Source organism: Bos indicus x Bos taurus, chromosome 20, assembly GCF_003369695.1.
Source record: "Bos indicus x Bos taurus breed Angus x Brahman F1 hybrid chromosome 20, Bos_hybrid_MaternalHap_v2.0, whole genome shotgun sequence".
NCBI lineage: Eukaryota > Metazoa > Chordata > Mammalia > Artiodactyla > Bovidae > Bos > Bos indicus x Bos taurus.
This window is the reverse complement of record NC_040095.1, coordinates 2,273,233-2,297,146: the sequence shown is the minus strand read 5'-3', so window position 1 is coordinate 2,297,146 and position 23,914 is coordinate 2,273,233. Positions and strand designations below refer to the sequence as shown.

At 51.0% G+C, this 23,914-nt stretch overlaps 1 protein-coding gene and 1 long non-coding RNA gene across 4 annotated transcripts in view; one reads left to right on the top strand and one right to left on the bottom strand.

Moving 5' to 3' along the window:
* LOC113878873 overlaps positions 1–11,346 on the top strand; it is a 51,922-nt gene extending 40,576 nt beyond the window's left edge. Inside the window, exons 2-3 of the long non-coding RNA XR_003507152.1 lie at positions 7,419–7,906; positions 10,592–11,346. This is a non-coding gene — a long non-coding RNA (uncharacterized LOC113878873). The remainder of the gene's footprint in view (positions 1–7,418; positions 7,907–10,591) is intronic.
* KCNIP1 (potassium voltage-gated channel interacting protein 1) overlaps positions 1–23,914 on the bottom strand; it is a 407,173-nt gene that overhangs the window by 227,494 nt on the left and 155,765 nt on the right. The window lies entirely within an intron of this gene.

Below are 23,914 nucleotides of genomic sequence, written 5' to 3'. Positions count from 1 at the left end.
GCTGAGCGCCTCACTACAGTCCCACGGGACGGAGCCAGGGATGGGTCCCTTGAAGTCACTCTCCTCCCATCCCGCGTCTCCTGGTGACTCCACCTAGAACAGCCAGGACTTCCTGGGGGTCCGCTGATTAAGAATCCGCCTGCCAATGCAGGGGGCACAGGTGAGATCCCTGGTCCGGGAAGATCCTACATGCCACAGGGCAGCTAAGTCCACGTGCTACAACTACTGAGCCCGTGTGCCCACAGCCCATGCTCCGCAGCAAGAGAAGCCCCACAAGCCCAGGCACCGTAACAGAGTAGCCCAGTTCCCTGCAACCAGAGAAAGTCCACGCGCAGCAGTGAAGACTCAGAACACCCCCCAAAATACATAAATAAAAATTAGAACAGTCAGAAGCCAGAGGCAGGGCCTCGTTGATAGGGGCCTCCCAGGTCAGCCTCCTGGCACACGGGAAGAAGGAGGCAGAAACAGAGACTGTCCAGCTCAAGGGTAAGTGCAAGCAGGAAAAGGGGAAGCAGACAGCTACGCATGCCCATGTTACCGATGGGGAAACTGAGGCTCAGTGGGGACACTAAATCACAGAATATGGACTACCTGACTCCGACTCCCTCATTCATGCTCTTAACCGTTGTTCCCTGTGGTTCCGCCCACTACCTTGAGTTGGGTGTTAGTTTCCTTATTTACACATGTTCAGAGAGGCAAAGTGACTGCCCAAGGTCACACGGCAGAGTCCAGATGGTAGAAGCCAGGCCTGGAGGCCCCAGTGCCAGGCTGCTTTCATCATCAGCATGATCCGGCCTTGGCAGGAGAGAAGGTTCTAGAAGCTCTGTTTAGATCAGGGCCGCAACCTCTCTGAGCCACCAGCCTGAAGGGCCAAGGATGGCGGTGAGGGTGTGTGTCTGGGGAAAGCTGGCTATTGCCCCGTGTCTCTCTGTGAGGCCCCTTCCTGGTGAAGCTCCAGGGTGCTATCTCTCTTCAGAGATGATTTTTCCAGCGCAGAGCTTCACAGGCGCAACTCTCTTCTTAATTCATCTCGCCTAACACCCGGGGGACATGTCCTGCCACCCTGCCTCCCCCTTTTTCTGCCCTTCCCCCACCCAGCCCCCTATCAGCAGCTTCTCTAGACTTCTGAGCAGGTTTTCTTTGACTCTGCTGTCTGCACCAGGCAGATAATACATAAGGCCGTTTGCCAAGGTCATCTTTAACTCTGCGGCACTGCGGGTGAGGGAGTGAGGGAGACTTAAATCACAGGGTAGCCCCGCTTTCCTTAAGGTCTCAGCAGAAGTGCGGATGGGAGAGGGGGGGCTCTGATCCCTCTCTCCTCACTCTAGCTTGACTTGTGGGACTGGGCTGGCAGCTGGGAAATGTTTGCATTCCACTATTTCACCCTTGGGGAGGACAGAGAGAGAAAGGAAGGTCAGAGGAGGAGAGGGTGATTTTGATGATAGTAGGGAAAAGGTTGTGGGCCACAGTCTGGACAGAAAATGGTCAGCTCCTGGAGAAGATGGGACAGGGTTTGGCCTAATTACTAAGGTCAAGATATGACCTGGTTGCTAATAATACACCCATTCTATTGATGGGAAAACTGAGGTCCAGGGAAAAAAAGGTGGTGTCCAAGGTCACAGACAGTAGCAATCAGTGGAATAAGGCAGCAAACCATATCTGCCCAGGGCTAATGGAAGCAGCTCCCAGGTTAGGACCCAGGAGTCCTCAGTTCCAATCCGGGCTCTGCTCTGACTTGCTGTGTGAGGCCGAGCAAGTCGCTGCCGTTCTCTGGGTTTCAAAGTTTGATGATTTTATTTTTATTCAGCACCTTCCAGGGCTTCCCAGGTGGTACTAATGGTAAAGAACCTGCCTGCCAATGCAGGAGATGTAAAAGAGGAGGGTTTGATCCTGGGTGGGGAAAAGCCCCTAGAGGAGGGCATGGCAACCCACTCCAGTATGCTTGCCTGGACAGTCCCGTGGACACAGGAGCCTGGCGGGCTACAGTCCATAGGGCTGCACAGAGCGACTCACAAAGTGACTTAGCAGGCAGCACCTACCATGTGGGAAGCCCTGGGATGCTGCAAGGAACAAACACAATCCTGCCTTTATGGAGCTAATATTCAGGAGGAGACTCAGCAGAGACAATCCTCGAGACAGCCATTGAAGATGGATATTACGAATGCCATTTCACAGGTGAGAACACTGAGCTTCATCTCTACACTGATGGGACTGGAGGAGATGATTCCTCCGAGGACTCTTTCCACCTCCATGTTCTTCTGGCAGAAAGAATCAGAGCTCAGGCCCCATGAGGCTGCACATCTCCCATATTTAAAAGTTTATTTATTTGGTCTGGAGATGAGTGATCAGATTTTTTTTTTTTTTAAAGTAGATTTACCCTCTTAATTATGTTTGAGGTAGATTTACAATGATATTAATTCTCACTCCCTGAATAAACATGAGAGGCGAATGTTTGCTTAAGGAAAGGCCTCAAGAAGCAAGAGAGGCAGGGGGTGGGGGTGGACAGGCTGGGACTTTAGCATTTCCTGCAGGTTTTCAGAGGCTGAGCATTCACCCAAGGAGAACAACTGGGGTAGGAGGTGCCAGATTTACAAAAGTTGGGGACAAAGTAGGAGGGGGCCTCTGGAGGTGGTTCCCTCCCCTCTTTTCTCTGGTCCTTTATCAACAGGAGCTGAGAGTTCATTGCACACTTACTAAGTGTTGCTGGGGAAGCAGAGAGATGTATAATCCTGTTTCCTGGTGCCATGGTCTGAATGTTTGTGTCCCCCGAAAATTCATATGTTGAAACTTAACCCCTAATGTGATGGTATTAGGAGATGGGGCATTTGGTGGGTGATTAGGTCATGAGGATGTGATCTTAATGAATGAGATTAGTGCCCTGATAAAAGAGGCCAAAGAATTGATGCTTTCAAACTGTGGTGCAGGAAAACTCTCTTGAGAGTCTCTGGGACAGCAAGGACATCAAACCAGTCAATCCTAAAGGAAATCAACCCTGAATATTCATTGGAAGGACTGATGCTGAAGTTCCAATACTTTGGCCACCTGATGCCAAGAGCCAACTCATTAGAAAAGACACTGATGCTGGGAAAGATTGAGGGCAGGAGGAGAAGGGGACGACAGAGGATGAGATGGCTGGATGGCATCATCGACTCAGTGGACATGAGTTTAAGCAAATTCTGGGAGACGGTGAAGGACAGGGAAGGCTGGCCTGCTGCAATCCATGGGGCCACAAAGGGTCGGACATGACTGAGCGACTGAAGAACAATAGAAGAGGCCCTGGTTTCCCTGGTGGCCCAGTGGTAAAGAATTCACCTGCCAGCACAGAAGATGCAGGTTTGATCCCTGGATTGGGAAGATCCCTTGGAGAAGGAAATGGAAACCCACTCCAGTATTCTTGCCTGGGGAATCCCATGGACAGAGGAGCCTGGTGGGCTACATACAGTCCATGGGGTAACCAACAGTCAGATGCAACTGAGCAACTGAGCACACACACAAAAGAGACCCCAGAGGGCTCTCGCCCCTTCCCCCACTTGAGGACACAGCAAGAAGACAGATGTTGATGAGCTTGTGAAGCAGGAAGTGGGCTGTCACCAGCCACTGAATCTGCCAGAACCTTGATCTTGGACTTGCCAGCCTCCAGAACTGTAAGAAGTGAATGTTTGTCATTTATAGACATTTGTTAGAGCAGCCAGAATGAAGACACCTATCTTCTGGCTTTTTCTAGTCCACAAAAGCTGCCAGCCTTTCGTTGTGGCCTCTAGCACAGAGTAACAACACTGAAGAAAGCTCTTATCTTCCTTCCTCTTCCCCCACCCAAGGGCACCCTATCATGTTCCACTGAGTTATGAGGCCAGTAATCAAGGAGAACTTTCTGCTCCTCCTTCCCTCCAGAAGTTTCCAAGGACAGGTGGTGGTGTTGTTTAGTTGCTAAGCTCTGTCCGACCCATTGCAACCCCATGGACTGCAGCCCACCAGGCTCCTTTGTCCATGGGACTTCCCAGGCAAGAATACTGGAGTGGGTTGCCATTTCCTTCTCCAGGGGATCTTCCTGAGTCAGGGATCCAGCCCAGGGATTCAACCCATGTCTCCTACATTGGCAGGTGGATTCTTTATCACTGAGCCACCAGGGAAGCCCAAGGACAGGAGCTAACCTAATTTGCATCCTCTGAGACAGAGCCTGGCAAGGTCCCCTGCTCCAGACCTCCCCCAGGCGGCTGGCATGGTGCGGGGACCGTAACCTCTGCCGACTGAGTCAGAGACAGCAGCGTCTGCAGTCACAGGATGATTTAGCAGCTAATGAGAAAAAACAAACAATGGAAGCAGTCCCCGCTGTGGGGGAAACGCATTCATCAGATTCTCTCTGAGAAACCGAGGCAGCCAGCACAGACCACTGCGCGCAGGAGGGGCCTGGCTGCTAATGACCCTGGCCCTGGAGGTGGCCGCCACAGCTGAGACCCGTGAGCTCCCACCTGTCACCCTGCAGGTTCACATCCCCCAGGCCTCACCTCTGGGCAGGGCAGCCAGAGCTGTCTGGAGCTTCCATGGGGCAGAGTCTGACTGCAGAGTGAGGCCGGGGTGACCCTGAACCAATGAATGAACAACTGCCTAGGAAAACCACAGCCAGGTCCCCCAGCCCAGCCCATCGCCTTCCTGCCCATGCTCCCTGCTGGAACCAAGGCAGGTTCATCAGGGGTGTTACTTATCAGAGGTGTTGGTTGTACCCGTTTTGTAGATCAGGAGACTTGCACTGGCAGAGAGGATGTGACTTCCCAAGGGTTGCAATCTAAAAGATGAAATCTGAACTTTGTGCATGCGGGTCTTGGGACTCAAAGTTGAAGCTCTGTCCGTCAAACCTGAACCCAAGTCACTCCTTGTTCATGTGTTCCCCACAAGTACTGTCCCCATTCTAGAGATGAGGAAAGTGAGGCTCAGAGGTGTTGAGTGACTCACTTGATACCACTCAGCTAGGAAATTACAGAGCCAAATTCCAGGCACTGTGCCAAGTGTTGGGCATATGAGGAAGTGGAGCCCAGTAGTTACAGCTCCCAGCTTACATTGCCTGGTAGGACTGCAAACGCTGGCAGTGTGGCCTTGGGCAAGCTACCCGGCCCTCTCTGCATTAGTACCTCCTGTGCAGGATTATGAAATAGTGTAGGTAGGAGTGTGCCGAGCTCACCAGAAACTCTCCATGAATGTTGGCTGGTTTTAACCCTTGTTCCACTATGCCTGGGGCTTCCCTAGTGGCTCAGACGGTAAAGAATCTGCCTGCTATGCCAGAGACCTGGGTTTGACCCCTGGGTGGGGAAGATCCTCTGGAGAAGGGAATGGCTACCCAGGCCAGCATTCACGCCTGGAGAATCTCATGGACAGAGGAACATGGTGGGCTACAGTCCGTGGGACGGCAGAGTCAGACGCGACTGAGCAACTAACACACACTTCCACTACGCCTGGTTCTGGAAATGCAGAGATGAGGGAGCTGCTCCCTTACCCTCTCTGAGCTCTCTGAGTCTGTTGTGTTCGTTCTCTTCTTATTCTCAACACCCAGAGACCCCTCCCCAGTTCGGGGTGCAGGCACAGTGATCCACGCTGATGCCTCCTAGAAAGCAGAGAACAAAGAAGACCCTGCTTGACTTCTGAGTCCCTGAACAGACTCTGACTACTGCAGGCAAAGACCTAACTGTGCTTAGAGAAAAGGCTTTGATTCTGTGGACTCTCTGAATTCCAAAAACCCAGAGCTGTGAAGGACACCTGAAAAAAACGACAGATCTGGAAGGCTACCTGCTCTGTCAGAGGAAGCTGGGCCCGACCGCCCTCTCCTCTGCCCTGTATCTAAAATCTGTCTGAACTGGGGTGAAGAGGAGGAGAACAACCCAAGGGGAAAGAAGACGAGGCATTTGCTGGTGGTCATTGGCAAAGGGACTATGACCTTCCCTCCAGCTGAGTCCCTAAGGTGGGCTTGAGAGCAGAGGGCAGCCACACAGCCTTGGGGCCTGTGATCTGGACACCGAGATGGTCTCATGGGGCGTCCTGGATAATGAGTCTGGGAGTGTGGGTCAGAGGACCTTATTCTAGAAAGCTCACCATCGCCTTGTGACCGAGAGAGAGAGAGAGAGAGCGTGAACTGGACTCAAAGAGGCTTTGAGGCTCAGATACAGAGAAGACCTCAGGGATACGCATGGACCTGTGACCTGAAGTGAGGCACGTCAAGGACGTGAAGTGGATGCCAGCACAGACAGACGACTAAAGACCAAATGCCCCCACTCTGCCCCATGCCTCAGCACTCCTGCCTGCCAGCAATGGCAACAACTTTCTGACATGAAAATGCAACTCCAGAGAAGGCAGAGGAGAACCTAAATTGATCAGAATTTTGTTTCTTTCATTTGGCAGAATGAAGGCTTGAAGCTGAAATTAAGCTTAGTTACTGAATAATAATGAAAGCAACATATTTTGCATATCCAAATTTGTGGTCTGAACTGACTGCAAGCTATAAGCCAAGAAAAAGTTTTAAAATAAAGATTTAGGTCAGTGTAAGGACTAGAAAGGATGAGGGTCAAGGAAGGCTTCCTAGAGGAGGTAACCCAGGAACTGGGTTTTGAAGATCATAAAGGAGTTGACCAGATGGGTAAGGATGACAGTGGGGAGGTTGTTCCAGGCTTGGGCACTGCCTGTGCACAGGCTTGGCAGAGAGAGAGGGCTGCCCTGTTGAGGCAGTTGAGAGTGGCCTGCAGCCAGGTGACCATGGGAAACAATGTGAGCTCGGTCTGGAAAGATGTGGGGCCAGGACTTGATGATTTCAGAGGCCGTGCTGGCTGCCTCAAGGGCCTGTATCCCCTGGGTTGGGGGACTGAGGCTTCTGCAGGGCCTCACACATTTCAGCCTGCCCTGGGCTGAGTCAGATATAAAAACAGCAAACTACATTCCTTTCATGCTGCACTGTGGGGTAAAGGAACCAATCCTGTTTCTTCAACAAAGCAAATTATTAAAATGTCCTCATTAGGAACAGGAGCAGCATAACAAAGCTTGCTAATTATGAGATGTGAAGCTCCCGGTGCCATAGAACTGATATTACCAAAGATAGGAATAATAGTTAGTCGTGGACTTGCCAGGGGAGGACTGATCTCATTATTTCATGAAGTCAAAGTCGATATTTATGTAACATTCAAAGTTCTGCCTTAGGACACAGGAACCTCACCATCTCATTGGTGATCCGCAGGCTACCAGCTTCAACGAAACCTGGGGAAGCGAGGCGTCAGGAGCACAGGATCCTGGGTCCCAGCCCAGACCTCCAGGATCAGAATTTGCATTTTAACAACACTCTTGGGTGATTGTGAGCACAAAAGTGTGAATGTACTAAAGTAAAAGGAGAAAGCTCCCAAAGATCCATCAGCATAACAGTTCTCCTCTTTAATTTTCTACAGATGCCGCCTTGTTCTCGCCGGATCCCACTGACAGTCCAGAGCCCACGCTGCCTTCAGAAGAGGGTTAAGTCTTAAAGCCACATACTCTGTCCTGCGGAAATGCATCTGTCAGGCAAGGCTCTAGCTTGCAAACTACTAGCATCCACTCCAGCTGGTTTACACAGAGAAAGAAGTTATTAGAAGACATTTGGGAATTCACAGAATCTCCAAGAGGTCAAGGCGTCAGGTTTGGAAGCCGTCCTACCTAGACAACGTTCAAGGCCTCTTTAGGAGGAACCCCGCCCATTTTCCCATTGCTCAACACTGGCACCACAGCCACACAAGGGAGACGACCCCGGAACCACTGCCTCCACAGAGCTGCTTGTCTCTGCCGCCACTCTGGCCAAAAATGAATTCCATACTTCTAGGTGGACCTCTTCCAAATAAAGCTTCATGGGGGTCCCTCTGCTATCTTAGCCTTAGATGCAAGCGCAGCAGGAAGGCTGAGGGTGAGTTCCCACTGAGGAGGAGGGAGAATTTCTAATGCCAAGAATTAAATGGAGGAAAAGCGCTCAATAGATCCCGGGAAGCCACAAACTGCTGAAGGGTCAATCCTGTGGGCAGCTCTCTGGACATGAGAGGCAGAGGTTGTGAGAGAGGCAGGCAGCCCCACCCTTGTCCTGGAAACCCAGTTACATAACACTCTAGTCTTTGGTCAAGTCATTTCCTCAGCTTGAGGCCCAGTTTCCTCACCTACAAAATGAGAAAAGTGTAGGAATCCCTGGCCGTCCAGTGGTTAGGACTCTGAGCTTCAACTTCAAGAGGTATGGGTTTGATCACTGGTCAGGGAACTAAGATCCCACATGCCATGTGGGCGGCCCAAAAAGGGAGAAATGAGAAGAGTGGTATCAGTAGCATCGTTAGGAGGATTAAAAGGAGCAGTTTGCAAAGCCCCCACTGTAGTACCTGACACGTGCTCTTATTAACATAATACTCATCACCACCAATAACAGTCCTATCCCAGAGTCCTGGAAACCTTCTGTGCTTTGATTTCATTGCATTGCCACCTAAACAATCAACAAATATCTCATGAGCAACGAGCACCTATATGTGACAGGCGCTGTACTGGGTGTGGAATGGTAAATGAGAGAGATGGTCTCTGCTCTCCAAAAGCTGGCCATCCAGCAGAAATAAATATGCCTACAGCATTATGCAATGGGCTGGTGACTGTGGCAGTGTAAAAAGGAGGCTCAGCATTAATCCCTAAGAAAACCATTCAGAGGAGACAACATTCAAGGATAGCTTTGCCAAGGGAGAAAAGATGGGAAGGAGAGCATTTAAAGTCTAGAGATCAACAAGAACCAAGGCGCAGAAGGGGAGAGTTGCGAGGCACTTTTGGGGAAGAGTTTAAGACCTGGTGACTAAGAGTCTACACTCTGGAGTCAGGCTGTCTAATGTGAGTTCAAATCCCAATGCAGCCATTCATAAGCTCTAACCCTGGACAACTTTGTTATTCTACCTTGTAAATCTATGGTTTGTGCGTGAGTGTGCTCAGTTGCTCAGTCATGTCCAACTCTTTGCGACCCCATTAGGGCTCTTTGTAGCCCACTAGGTTCCTTTATCTGTGAGATTTTCCAGGCAAGAAGACTAGAGTGGGTCGCCATTTCCTCCTTCAGGGAATGTTCCCAACCCAGGAATCGAACCCATGTCTCCTGCATTGCAGGCAGATTCTTTACTGATGAGCAACCAGGGAATCTCCACACTCTTGGACATTTGTTTCCAATCATCTTCCAGACATCTGAGGCAGATGGGCTAGGTTTTCTGCAACTCCTGCTATGCCCCGGTATGGGACAGAACACTTCTTGTGAGTTCCTCATGCCGGCTGTGCAGAGTGGTCCGTTCTACAGATAAGGAAGGCCGCCCACACAGCAAATACCACAGCGGAACTGAATTCTGGCCTACAGCTCTTCGCACTGGCCCACAGGGTGTTGGGAGGGTCTAACGGGCCTTCGAAACAGCTGTCCTGCTGCTCAGAGGCTGCTTGCAGCTCCCTCCTGAGAAAAGGGCCTGCTGACTGGGGCAGGGTACCGAGAGAGATGAGAGGGGGGTGGTGGTAAGGAGCTGCGGCAGCCTCTGGTTCCTGAACAGCCGGGAGGCAGGCTGAGCCCCAGCAGCCTGAGTAGGACGGCTACTGAGATGCAGACTTCCCCCCAGGGCAGGCCCTGGGCAGAGCTGACTGCAATCCTCGAAGCTCCGAGGTAAGCTCCAAGGTGAGCTCCAGAAGCCTTCCCGAATCCTCCAGCTCACAGATACCACTGCGGCGTGCCACCTCCCCCACGTGCAGTGAAAGACAAAGAGAAAATGCCCCCTTTGGAACCACCGCATCTATACATACAGGACGATCATTGTTTTTGAAACTATTAAGATGAAATTTGCCACTTGAACACATGCTATATGGCATTAGATGACATCGTTACTCTCAAAACAAAGGTGTTTTATTTGCTTATTTATTTACTTGATGTTCTCACTGTTACTAAGAGCCCAAGGACAGGCAGAGAAAGCTGCAGCTGTCTTACGATGTGCCTGCTGGGGACGGGAGTGTGAGTGTGTAAGCACGTGTGCAAACCTCCAGCTCAGTGATCCTCCCACATCTCCAGGCCTCCAAGGAGGGCCCTTCAAGTCTGCACTTTTGCAAAATAACTAGTGACCACCTGCCGTGGGTCTTTGGACCATCCCTGAACAGCCTGAGAGGCCAATGTCAGACTCATCTCCAGGTTCTGCCTCGTCTCTGACTTCGGCAAGGATCTCATACTGGGTCCCTCAGGTCATTCATAGCCTTATTTTATGAGTTATGGGCTCATTGAGATTCCAGGAGGAAAATGACTTCCCCAGAGGACCACAGAAGCCACAGGGCTAGGATCAGAATTCCACCCCCAGGTCTTTCTGATGCCATGATCACGTAGCTCTCCTGGCCTAGCACCCCTGCCCCCTCAGTCTACTTCAGCCCAGCAAACATGCACACATTCAGTTGTCTCAACTCTCCTTTGTAATACAGCAGAATGTTAGCAGATAAGTAACTGAACACATAGCTCCAACATCAACCCACTCAGGTACTCTTGTCTGAAGAATGCCATGGGCAGAGGGGTCGCAAAGAGCTGGACACGACTGAGGCTAACACTTTCCCTTTCTTTCAGTGTCAAGCACTGTAGGTTGAAGACGCTTTGACTCAGACCTTGAAGCCTCATGGTCTGGAGTTTCGTGCTGGGCTCCTGGTGCTGGTGACCTGAAACCTGGAGAAGGGTCATCTCATCCAGCTTTGGGACGTAGGAGAGGTATAGGAAGGCTTCCTGGAGGAGATGTTGTGCATGCCAAGTTCCAGAGGACAGGAAGTGCTGGCCAGACGAAGGGTGTGGCTGCAAGGCTGGACAGAAGTGTCCTGAACAGCGAGGACAGAATGAAAGCCACAGACAGTCTCGTCTTCCTCTCCTACATGCCACCCCCTGGGTTTCATTTGTGATTCTCCAATTCCAACAAATCTGCAAGGCCCAGAAGGATAGATCCTCAATTGGAGGGGCATGTTTTGGGCTCAGCAGACACTTGATATGCAAGAGGAGGAAAGAACCTCTCCACCCTCAACCCCATCCCCTGTCTTTGACCATGTCTCTTGCCTGCACGGACCACCCCCCTCTTCAATATGCTGCCACATAGGGGCTGCAGACTAAGAGTGTGCAGACTTCATTGTCTCAACAACTGACTTTTACAAATGAGGAAAGTGAGTCCCAGGAATGTGACACGAGCTCAGCAAGTTCACACAGCTGGAAGGTGAAAGAGCCGGATTTGGAACCCAGTGGTAGGTGAGAAGGCTTCTGAATGGTGGTGCCAGAGAAGACTTTTGAGAGTCCCTTGGACAGCAAGGAAAACAAACCAGTTAATTCTAAAGGAAATCAACCCTGAATATTCATTGGAAGGACTGATGCTGAAGCTGAAGTTCCAATACTTTGGCCACCTGATGGAAGAACTGACTCCTTGGAAAAGATCCTGATGCTGGGAAAGATTGAAGGCAAACGGAGAGGAAGGCGGCAGAGAATGAGATGGTTAGATAGCAGCACCGACTCAATAGACATGAGTTTAAGCAAACTCTGGGAGATAGAGAAGGACAGGGAAGCCCAGAGTGCTGCAGTCCATGGGGTCAGAGTCGGACACAATTGAGTGACTGAAAAACAACAGAAGGGGAAAGTACCTGATGAGCCAGGGCTGGCAGTGGGAGCCGGCACTGGGAGACTCGGCGGGACCAAGCTGGGGCCTGGCGCTGGGAAGAAATTCCAAGGATGGTTGTGAGATGGAACTGCACGGAGTCCGGAGACGAGTCCGCCCCAGGAGAGCAGCCTGGCTGGCTCTAGCGTTCTGGACGGTGGCACTGTCTCCCTGGCGACTGGCAGATGTGAGGCTTCTAAGCATAGGACAGGAACTAACCATCACCCCTTGCCAAGGGGAACGCCAGAGACACAATCACTGGAATGAATGCCTTCATCCAGGCAGACCCTGAGGAATCAGATGGCTCGCCCCTCCCCCCTCCACCCCAGGAGAAGCTTCCAGAGCACTCCTGCCTCTGCTCAGCTGCCTAGGAAAGGGGCCTGTCACCACGTTTGGCTGGCATTGCAAAACTGCAGCCTGAGTCAGAGACACATGGCCGCCAAAGTCAAGGCTCCCAAATTAACTCGAAAAACTGCCAATCAGCAAAGCTCTATCTGGGGTTTTCACGGAGGTCTTCCTTTCTCTGTCATCCAGAAAGGGAACACACATTGATGACGTGCAGAGACGGGTGAGCTGCAGACCCTGCAGCGTTGGTCATGCCCTGTTAGGCTTTGTTAAGTCCCGGGCACTACGTGGGGGCATTTAGGCCCTCATCCTCACAACACCCCCTGGGGGGTTTTGATCCCTCATTTTACAGAAGAGCAAACTGAGGCACAGGAAGGTTGAGTCACTTGCTCAAGGTTATTCAACTGGTAAGTGCTGGACGCTCAGTCATGTCCAACTCTGCAATTCCATGGACTGTAGCCCTCAAGGCTCCTCTGTCTATGGAACTCTCCAGGCAAGAATACTGAAGTGGGTTGCCATTCCTTTATCCAAGGGATCTTCCCCACTCAGGGATCAAACCCAAGTCTCTTGCAGGCAGATTCTTTACCATCTGAGCCACCAGGGAAGCCAAAGTTCCCCAAGCCTTGGATACAAGCCCCACTTGCCCCCCACCCCCAACTAACTGCACCAGCCATCAGATGTCCCTTCATTCATCCCATCTGGGACAAAACCAAGTTGCAACTTTCTTCTCCCCTACTCCCACCCACTTCTCAGGGGACTGTGTAGGGAAGAGATTCCTCTGGTGAGCCCTTGGAGAGCTCAGAGCATGTGACTGTCCAGAGGGGGCTGTCCGACTCCACGCTCGGTGGGCTGGGCCTCGGAATACAGAGCTCCAGGCTTGGGTCAGGAGCCAGGCACCTCAGGTGGCAAGGCGTCGGCCCCTTTGCCTCTCAGGACCTCAGTTTCCCCCTCTGGAAAACGAAGACATGGACTGGTTCAAATCTTTTTTGGGGGGCAGGGGAGAGATTTGCTGTGTTCTGAGTATCCACCTTGGGACATGCAGCAAACATTCAATAAAAGAGCTACTGTGTACAAATTCAGTTCTGAGGGCTCCACATGAGTTATTGCACTGACCCCTCCTGATGACCCCAAGGGATAGGTTCTTTTGTTACTATTATTTCTATATTGTAGATCAGAAGACAGAACACTCGGGACAAGTGACTTGCCCAAGGTTACCCAGTGATGGAGTCAAGATTCAAACCTTAGTCCAGCTTCAGAGCCCAGGTGCTCGTCCTTCCACTCCACCCACACTTTCAGGCACAGCAAGGCCATACTGAGGAACTAGAGGACGTGCACCGTGGCGTCCAATAGTGCTGACTGTCGTGAGTGCGGCAGGAGATGCAGCGCAGAGGTGTGGCCAGACGGGACAGGGCCTGAGCAGAGTCTAAAGGAGTAAGCCTGGCTCCCAGGGTGCTGGGAAACCACTGAAGGGCGCTAAGCATGGAAAGGTGGGCCAGAGTCACATTGAGAAAGATGGATTTGGAAGTGGTGGGGAGGATGGTTTCAAGGGAGTGAGGATGCAGGCAGGGAGGCCAGTGAGGAGGCCCCAGGAAGGAAGCCAGAGACGACCCTGGGTGGGGGCAGGAGGACAGGAAGAATATAAGAGCCACGTCCGCTCTGAAAATGACACAACCTGGCCTCAGATGACCTGCAGGTGGAGGGGGAGAAGGAGAAGGTTAGAAGGATTTTTGCGTTTCTGGTTGGGAGTCTGGGGTGGTGCTGACCGAGAAGAGAATAGGGCTGAGCTGCAGATTAGGGTAAGGTGGAGAGGAGCTCAGTCTGGAGCGTGATGAGCGGCAGTAGACATCCGAAGGAGATGCCCAGCGTGACTTGGAGATGCACGGCTGAGGCTCAGAGGGGGACGTGGGTGCTGGAGTACTTGGCACTGACAGTGTTTGTCGGGGCGATGGGCTCTCCCAAGCAGGGAGAACACAAAAGAGCTTAGGTTAGAACCTTGGGACCCCTCCTGGAGGCGGGGGCAGAGGAAGGGTGAAGTCATCAACTCCAGGCTCTATCGGCTTTGCATTAGCCGGCCCTGCCAGCGAGGATTCTCAGGAGGCCAAGTGATTGCCCTTTTCTTTCAAACTCAGCCCTGAGAAGCAGGCACCGGTCACAGTCCCAAATCCCTGCCTCTCTGCTCTGGCACCAGCCCAGGATTCTCCAGCAGGCTCTGAATCGTGTAATTACCCATGCAGTAATTGTGCCTGGCAGAAGGCTTCCGCGTTCCTGGGGAAGGGCGTCCCAGAGCATCACCTGGCAATCCAGTCAGCATCAGTCTGCTCCAAGGATGCTCACCACCGCCCGCTGCACTCCTCGGGCTGCAGTCCCTGGCCCAGGGGAGACCTCTTAGCAGGAGCAGGTGAGCGCCCCGCCGTCTGCATCAGTCGGTTCAGCTTCCTGGAGGCACACGGCCCCGTCCTCGAGTACTGCGGGCCAGCACTCTTCTGCTGTCTCCCACGGCCCTATTTATGACCTGGGGGTGGGGAAAACCTATCAACGCAGAGCGAGCAGCTAATCGGTTTACTCAGTAGCCTCAGGTCTTCCGATGTAACTCTAATTCCTACTAAGGCACTGGTGAGTGTCAGACTTATTTCAACAGCCACTGCAGACATGATAATCAAAGCACCGAGATTCCTTTGTTCCAAATCCTATACAGATGAGGCTCACAAGGTTTGCTTTGGAGGGAAAACTAGGCACTGGCTTGTTTTTTTTTTTTTTTCCCCTTCTCTCTCTCTCACTTCCTCTCCTTCCTGTTTCTTTCTATACCGAGATCAGGAAGAAGCAGCCAGAACATCAGGGCTGGAAACAGCCCCAGGCCTATGGGTTTGCAAATGTGGCTCTCATAAGCTCACGGGCCAGCCAAAGATGCCTCATGATGAGGCAAGAATGGTGCCCAGGGGAGGCTGCTGGCTGCCTCCCAGAGACCTCATAAGGTGGCATTTACCTTGGCGAATTCCCCAGCCTCTGGCCCCCAGCCTTGGAGGTTCAGAAACCTGCTTTTGCTGGCACACCCAGAAGGGACCCATCTGTCAGGAGAACACTCCCATTAACCCAGATCATGAGACCAAAATACAAAGCACCCTGAGAAAAGGAACTGCCTTGCAGAACAGGACCGCAGAAGCTGTTGTGACCTGTACCGTCTCTCCCTGGAAGCAGAGCTGCCTGGGGAGGGACGTTATAATAATAAAGTTTCCTGATGGATCTAGAATCATCTGGAATGTTGGCTGAAGCACTAGAAGGCTTAATGGCATCAGACACTGACTGTCTGCTCCATCCTTTCCCCAGGAGGGAGAGAGATAACAGCAGGATCACACAGGCCACATCCCTGGGCAGGGCAGGACTTCCCTGGGCAGGTTTGGTTTGGACCCTGCCAACTGACCTCTGGTTGGTGAGCTGCCTTTCTCAACGCCTAAGATGACCAAATAGCATCTGGACTTAGACTCGCTCCCCAGGCAGGACCCCGCCCAGTTGATCGGGTGCTCACCCCTGAACTCCTGTCTGTGGCGGGCCTGTCCGTGGTCTTCACCCTGCCTCCATCTTGTGCTTCCCCGAGGGTGAAAAGTCGCTGCTGGGCCAGCCAGGGACCACATCTTCTGCCTCCCTCCCCAACCCCACCTCCCTGCCACATCTGGGTGGGATTAAGAGCAAGCTCTCCCCAGTGAAATTAGTGTGTAAGTGATGCTAGCCATGGCTGGGTCCCAGTGGTTAACAAGCAGTGTGCTCTCTCTACCCCTTCAGCTAGATGTAAAGGAGGCCCTAGGGTTAGTGGAGTGACAAGACCGAAGGAAGTTGAATCCCTAAGTGACCGCATGGAAGAAAGCTACTGGCCCACCAGGAACACCCACACCGAACAGTTTCATGAAGGGCAAACTTCTACACGTTAAGCCCTTGAAATATCGGGGCCTATTTGTTACAGCAGCAAGCATCACACTCCAGAATAAATTTTCTATTCTAATCCTGCCTCCTAGAGATTACAGTCATCAGGCAATGGAATTTTAAATCTTCTGAAACTGCAAATTCATATCCAAACACCATCTCTTATGTCATTTCTAAAGGTGGCTGATGATGAGGGCTGTGACTGGGTATGCTTTCCCAAGTTCTAACTTGATTCTCACCCGCCCTCCTTCCCAGATATGAGCTGATGTTACTTGCAGATCCCAAGCCACAGGTGTGACATGGTAAACGAGACTCTGAAAGTATAGAAATCTGTGCAAATAAACCAACACACCGATGATTGGAATGGTCTTTCAGCCTAAATGAAGGGTTTAAACACACACAGCACAGAAATGCACTCACAAAAGCAGAAGGAGACAGAGCAGAAAGACAACCTGGACTGTATAAAGGGAGCAGAAGATGTGAACTTCATCAGAGCCAGGATGCAAATACATTTCATGCCCCTTCATGTCAACTGCGGAGAAGGCAATGGCACCCACTCCAGTATTCTTGCCTGGAAAATCCCACGGACGGAGGAGCCTGGTAGGCTGAAGTCCATGGGGTTGCTAAGAGTCGGACACAACTGAGCGACTTCACTTTCACTTTTCACTTTTATGCATTGGAGAAGGAAATGGCAACCCACTCCAGTGTTCTTGCCTGGAGAGTCCCAGGGATGGGGGAGCCTGGTGGGCTGCCGTCTATGGGGTCGCACAGAGTCGGACACGACTGAAGTGACTTAGCAGCATGTCAACTGTAATCAATTGGTAGTGACTGCCTGGGATGCTGTGTTAAGAAGGATTCTGAATCACATTCTGGCTCAGAAGAAAAAGTACTATAACGGATGAGCAAGGTCTGCCATAATTCATAGACAGGGGAATGACAGAGATGCCAGGAACTGTCACACTTGTGCTGGGGACTAGGACTGTGGTTGCAGAGATGGTTCCAACTCCTTGTGACCCCATGGACTATACAGTCCATGATATTCTCCAGGCCAGTGATACTGCAGTGGGTAGCCTTTCCCTTCTCCAGGGGATCTTCCCAACCCAGGGATCGAACCCAGTTCTCCCCCATTGCAGACAGATTCTTTACCAGCTGAGCCACAAAGGAAGCCCAAGAATATCAGAGTGGGTAGCCTATCCCTTCTCCAGTGGATCTTCCCAACCCAGGAATTGAACCAGGGTCTCCTGCATTGCCGACATATTCTTTACCAACTGAGCTACCAGGGAAGCCTGCAGTTGCAGAGGAGCCCATATTTATCAAGACTATGGCTTGGAACTCACTGGGCCAAAACATAACAGCCAAAACTATTGTAAACCCTCAAATGAGTGCCCATTATGGCGTAGGTATTTTATATACAACTTTCCTGTTAATCCTTACAACAACATTGGAGGGAGCTATCAGCCCTATTTTACAGAAGACAGATCTGAGGTTCAGAGAGAATAGGTGACTTACCCAAGATGACACAGTTCAAGAAAGGCAGAGCCAGACAAGAACTGCCTAGCTTCTAAGGCTGTGCATTTCGCCGTTACATGGAATGCCTTCTGCATTCAGTATTCAGCAGGGTCTGGATTAAGAGGAACAAAGTGTGCCAGTCTTTTCCGTGGTTCCCCAGCCTTTCTGGCATGAGGGACCGGCTTCATGGAAGACAATTTTCCCGCAGACTGGGGTGGGGGGTGGGATGCTTTCAGGGTGATTCAGAGCATTACATTCATTGTGCGCTTTGCTGCTATTACTATTCCATCAGCTCCACCCCAGACCATCAGGCGTGAGACCCCGGAGGCTGGGGACCCCTGAGTCATTCAGTCTGGCTGCTGCCCCACTGATATAAGTGCAACAGTGGCGGGGGTGGGGGTGGGGCTTGTCTCTCAGGCAGCTCAGATGGAGGTTGTACGAAGGCTAACTTGATTTCGGGTTTGAGCTTCCTATAGCCTTTCTCCGTCTCTCGAGTCGGTTTATTGCTCTTCCAAAGTTTTGGAAGAAGGCCAAGAAAGGCAGGAGGAGAAGGAGAGAAGGGATGGGAGCCTCTTACGTTGTCAGGTCCAATGATGAGTGAGCCGCCAGGGAGAGATCACAGAGCTGGCAGCCAGGAGAAGTGGGAGTAGTCTTGCATTGCATTGAGTTCCCACAGAAGCAGCTTTCCTGAGCCTCAGCCTCATCGAGTGTCAGTGGAGCTAATGCCAGGCAGCAAGTGGAAAGTCTGTCTTCCTGGGTGGCACTAGCCATAAAGAACCTGCCTGCCAATGCAGGAGACATAAGTGGTTGGGGTTTGATACCTGGGTCAGGAAGATCCCTTGGAGGAGGGCAGGGCAACCTGTTCCAGTACTCTTGTCTGGAGAATCCCATGGACAGAAGAGCCTGGCAGGCTACAGTCCATGGGGTTGAAAAGAGTCAGACACGACTGAGTGACTAAACCACCACCACCACCAGCAGACATGCCCAGCCCAGTGTCTGATGCTCCATTCAGGGCAGCAAGCTTTATCTCTCCCTACACAAATGCACAGATACCAAACACCGCTGAAAGAACTCTTGATCCGCGTGTAGAGTCACTGGGCGAAACCAGAAGTCTGAGGCGGGGAGAGGGGCAGCCTGCCTCCGTTTCCATCCGCTACAGATCACACTCGGTGCTTTGCAACCTTGAACAGATCCAGCCCAGTTTCCATCCATCCCTCCACCCCACACTCACCTGGTGTCTTTGCATGAGTTCTTCTTTCTGCCTGGGTTCCCCAATACACCTCTAAACAACAATAATAGTCACAACAATAAAAACGCCGCCAGTGAATGAATTCTCCCTGTATTGAGTGCTTGCTGTGGGCAGGCAGCCTGCTGCCTGCACTCCACATGTTTACATCTCCTTTAAAGCTCTCCTTCCCTTCATTGCTTTCTTGATTCTGTTTCAGGGTTTTGGGGAACAATATATCAACTCCAGGACTGATAAAGGCTGTAAGCAGCTCTAATCCCCAAACCACTTTGGTCTTTCCATTACCTCCCGTCCTGAGCTGCTTTGGGACAAATCCCCATTCCCAGGTCCACTTACACTTGACTTTTCTTACTCTTCGAAGGAGCTGATGTGCTCAGTATTATCAACTTCACTGGACACCAGAAGAAACCACGATTCACCTAGTAACTTACCCAGAGTCACACAGTCAGTACGAGGCAAGCCTGGGATTTAAATCTAAGATTATTTGGTCTTCAATTGAACTCTTTGTCAAAATAGTAGCTGGCCCCAAATGCCAAAAGGTTATCTTCATTTTTTTCCAAGCAATCCCACCAACACTGTGCGATCCATTCAGAGGATCCACTCAGGCTCAGAGTTCCAGGACCAGGGGGTTCAAGGTGAAGCCATGCCTCCAGGTGGACAGGCGGTAAAGAACCCGCCTGCCAATGTGGAAATGTAAGAGACTCGGATTTGATCCCTGGGTCGGGAAGATTCCCTGGAAGAGGGTATGGCAACCCACTCCAGTATTTCTTGCCTGGAAAATTCCATGGACAGAGGAGCCTGGTGGACTACAGTCCATGAGGTCTCAAAGAGTTGGATACAGCTGAGCATGCACGTGCCAAAGATGGACACACAAATCTCTGGTCTGTCATTACCCATCACCTATTACATTAATCTCTCCATTAGTGATAGAAGCAACAAATGCTACCAATATTAAGAACCACTACCATTCGTTAAGCCCTTACTCTGCGCCACACTCCTAAAAGGCCCAAGAACACTGCAGTCGGCATGTGCTTATCCCTTTCCCAAGACGAACAGAGGCCCAACAGGCGCCTCTCACTTGCCCAGGGTAAAAGGTGGGCTATGGAGATGCTAGGCTTGAAGCCACTCCTGTAATCTCTCTCAGGATTTGGGCAGAGGGATTGTTGCCACGAGGAACTTTTCTAAAGGCAGGACGTGCCTCTCCTCCTTGCTGCACACACAGAAAAATGGGCGCCGAGGAGGAAGCACAGTACCCCAGAAGCAGCTGGTGGGAGATGCCATTTTCTCCACCCTTGCTCATATTCAGTCAGTATAGAAATAGGGCAGAGTGCGTGCAGGCCAGGCGCACCTCTGGGAAGTCTTCCCAGCTTGCCAGATAAGAAGGGCTGCGGCACGCCCACCCTGGTCCTGGCGTGAGGGCAGGCATGTTCTGATGTGCTAGGGAGCTGCCCGATGGACCTTTGGAGGTGAGACATTTAACCAGTGAGTTCATCTAAGAGCATGGACTGTGTCCTTCTGCAGCATTAATCTTTCCTTGCACAGATATTTATTGAAGACGGACTACACACCAGGCCTGGCACAGTAGTGGGATGCAAGTGTTGAGAAAGCTTATACGAAAAGGATTCTGCAAGTACCTACCATGAATAAAAGTAAAATCTAGAGGCACGAGCTTGATTTGTCTTACTCTTTTCTATTGTTGACAAGTACAGCGGGGGGAATTCAAATTCTGGGCGTTGGAAATCTTTCTGTGCAGCCTAGTTGAAGAAGACAGATTGGACGAGGGGCATGAGAGCCTCAAACCCACCTGTGCTACCACCATCACCACCCCCACCGCCACAGCCACCATCGCCATCACCACCATCACCACCACCCACCATCGCCCTGCAGCCAGCACCGCTGCTCGCACCACTCCATCGCCACCACCGCCGCCCCTGCTGTGACCACCACCACACGAGCACACCCTTCACCACACGACTACTACAGCACTCCTATCACCACTCCTGCTGTGAGCACCACCACCACGAACACACGCTTCGCTGCATGACTACCACAGCAGTCCCATCACCAACACCACTACAGAAAGCCCCCCGCACACGATCCGTCAAGCTGCACACTTTGAAGATGCAAAGGTGCGTCCGCACATCCAATCACATAAATCAGTTCACACGTCGGCGAACATTGTCACACGCACCCACTGCATGCGTGTGCAGTTACTACAAGTAGCTGTGCTTCTGTGTACTTTACTGTTGCAACTCCCAGAGCTTACTCAGACTCATGTTCATTGAGTTGGTGATGCCATCCAACCATCTCATCCTCTGTCGTCCCCTTCTCCTCCTGCCCTCAATCTTTCCCAAACACATACATGCACATTATCTCATTTAATCCCCATGACAATTCAATGAGTTGATATCATGACTGTTATTACTTCATAGATGAAGAAGCTGGCATGCAGAGAAGACTTAAACAATTTTCTTAAACCACACAGCTCATAAGGGGCAAGTTAGGACTGGCCTTTGGTTCTATGTTACCCAATACCCCACATGTTTTTTTTTTTTTCCTGCATCAACTCTTAGTAAATGGTTATGGAACAGTCCCCAGTGGTCTCATGTTTCTGCTCTAAACCACGATCTTTGACATTCAGATCCTGTGAGGGGCTGTGTCAGAGTTGTGCCCAAGCTTCTTTGGCACATTCATCCCAATTAGGGAATCCCAAGTTCTCCTGCATCTCTGTGAAACACCAAGTCAAGTCACCAAGTACCAGTTGTGGGCTTAAAACTGTGTTGAGCTTCTTGCAGGAGCTCAGAAGGGCAGACAGAAAAGTCCCTGTCATTGAGGACAGCATACTCTTAACTGAGAGTCAAACATGTTTACAGGGAGGAATTATAGAGCGATTCAAGGCAGTCAGTTGCTAGATCACGCAGGAGAAACCCGAGTGCACTGGGAGGGATGGGGGAGCAAATGCGGTGGAAGTAAGACTTTCGGGGAGACAGGCTGGGTTAGAGGGGACAGTCCCAGTCCCCACTTACTTGTCCTTTGCTCATCGTTGCTGTCTGCTATCTTCCAGAACCCCTTCCCCCACCTCCTGGAGCATGGACAGCCTGACCTCCTGTCTCCGCCTCCACCTCTTCCCTCCCATTCCTGATGATAATCTTCGGCTGACATCCTCCACCTCACAAGCATCACTGTCGTTTCATACCTTCCCCTCTCTCGTCCTCTTCCCAGATGTCCTCATGGTGCTCCTCCTGCTGAGAATGTCCCACCTGCATTCCTGCCCGGCCCAAGCCCAAGCCCTGCCACCCACGTCAAGCACCACCTCTCTCAGCCTTCCTCTCTAATTCTCTCACCCCGTCCCTCGGGAAGAGATGTCACTCTCTCTCTCTTTCTCTCCTTGGAAGCTCTGCAGTGTTACACAATCTGCAGTTGAGGACAGTTAGATACCTGGATACAGACTACCCTGGTGATTAAGGATGCAGATGCTGGAGTCAAACCCTCTGAGTTCAAACCCTGGCCTGTCCACTTCTGAGAGAAGAGATACTGGACATGTCCCTCCTTAGCCCTCAGTTCTTCAGTTCTCTGTAAAGGGGCAAGTAATTGTGCTGAATGCCTTGTGATGCCATAAGGTTTATATAAAAACCAAGCTGCTGAAGTGTCCAGCACGCAGTCAAAGATCTATAGATTTTGTTAATATTATTATTGTCACTAGCAGGAAGCTCCTTCAGGACAAAGATGGTGTCCTACATTACTCTCATCTCTTTCTGGCAGTTTCTCCTTCAGGGGAAAGCAGATGGGAGCCTGACTTTGAAATCACTGAGTGGCATTTGGGAGGCTCCGAAGAGCTTTGGTACCATAGTCCTTGATGTCTCAGCGCAGAAAGAATTTAGCGAGAAGCAAAGTGATAGATAAGCAGTGATAAGAGGCATCCTATTTTAATAAAATAGGATGCTTGTGAGGCTTACAAGTGAGCAGGTGAAGGGGTGATGCACCCTGAAAACTTCCTGGGCTACAGTTTTATAAACAAAGGAAAGGTGGGGAGGAGGAGAAGAACTTCTTTTTCTTGCGTAGACATTATGCTTCTATCATCAGCTCCTCCTTCAGGATGAGCAGGGGAGTTTTCTTGTCCCTACATGATCAAGCTAGGGCCACAAATTACTGTTTCTTATGTGTGCAGAGAGCATGTCCTCGGATCACTAACTGCTGAGCTCACTGGACAGGAGGTGGGTCTCACGTCCCATTGTTTCATTGTCTGGGGCGTGCTCCGTGCTTCTGTTGCTGGTTTTGTTGCTAACCAAGCCTGCTCTTCACTTCACGGTTAAGTAAACCTACTTTCTTGAGTAATCACTAACTTACAGGCGGTTGTATTGTTGTCTTCATTTCGCAAATTGGGAAATTGAGGCTCCAGTGACTAGAGAGCAAGGATCTGAAGCATGTCCAATTTCAAGGCACCTCCTGCTTGCCCTCTGACCCCCAAGAAGAGGCTGAACAACTGTGGCTGCTTCTGAGTCAATCTGCAAAATGAAGATAACAATACAGCTATCACAGGACTACTACACAAATGAAGAAGATTAGGTGTGCTCAAGGCTCTGGGACATGGCAGGCCTTCAAAATTTAGAATTCTTCCTCCTTAAGCAGTGCTTTTCCATCTCTCTAATTTCTACCCTAAACAAATCTATTTACCCTGGATAAGTCTTGATTAAGGCTTATCAGGTCTTAATAACTTGATAGGAAGTTCAGGTTATTAAGAAGGAATAACTTGAACTTCCTATCAAGGAAGCCTTCTACAATAATTCAGATTGTTCATTCGCTTTCCAACAGAGGCATTCTACCAGGCCCCCCAGAAAAGGCATTTGACTGTCAAGCTTCAGGCCCTTCCTTTGTCCATTAGATTCCTACTAACTTCTGTCAAATCTTCTGGCTTCAAATCCCACACAAAGGCTTTTGCACAACACCCAGGTGACCAGCCTGCTCTGCCACACTGAGCGCTGTCATCACACCCCTTGTGGAGACAGGTCACTGGTTCCCGCGGCTCTGTCGGCACCTGGCCTGGGCTGCGGTCCTGGAAGCAAAGTAGACAAGGATGAACAGAGCTCCTCCATCAGACCTTCAGAGAGCACAGATCTTGGGGGTACGGCTAGGGTGATGGCTTGTGGAATCAAGATTCAGGATCTCTCTTGGCTGAAATAACATTTTAAATTAGCAAATTAAAAATGAATGGCTTCCCTTGTAGCTCACTCGGTAAAGAATCTGCCTG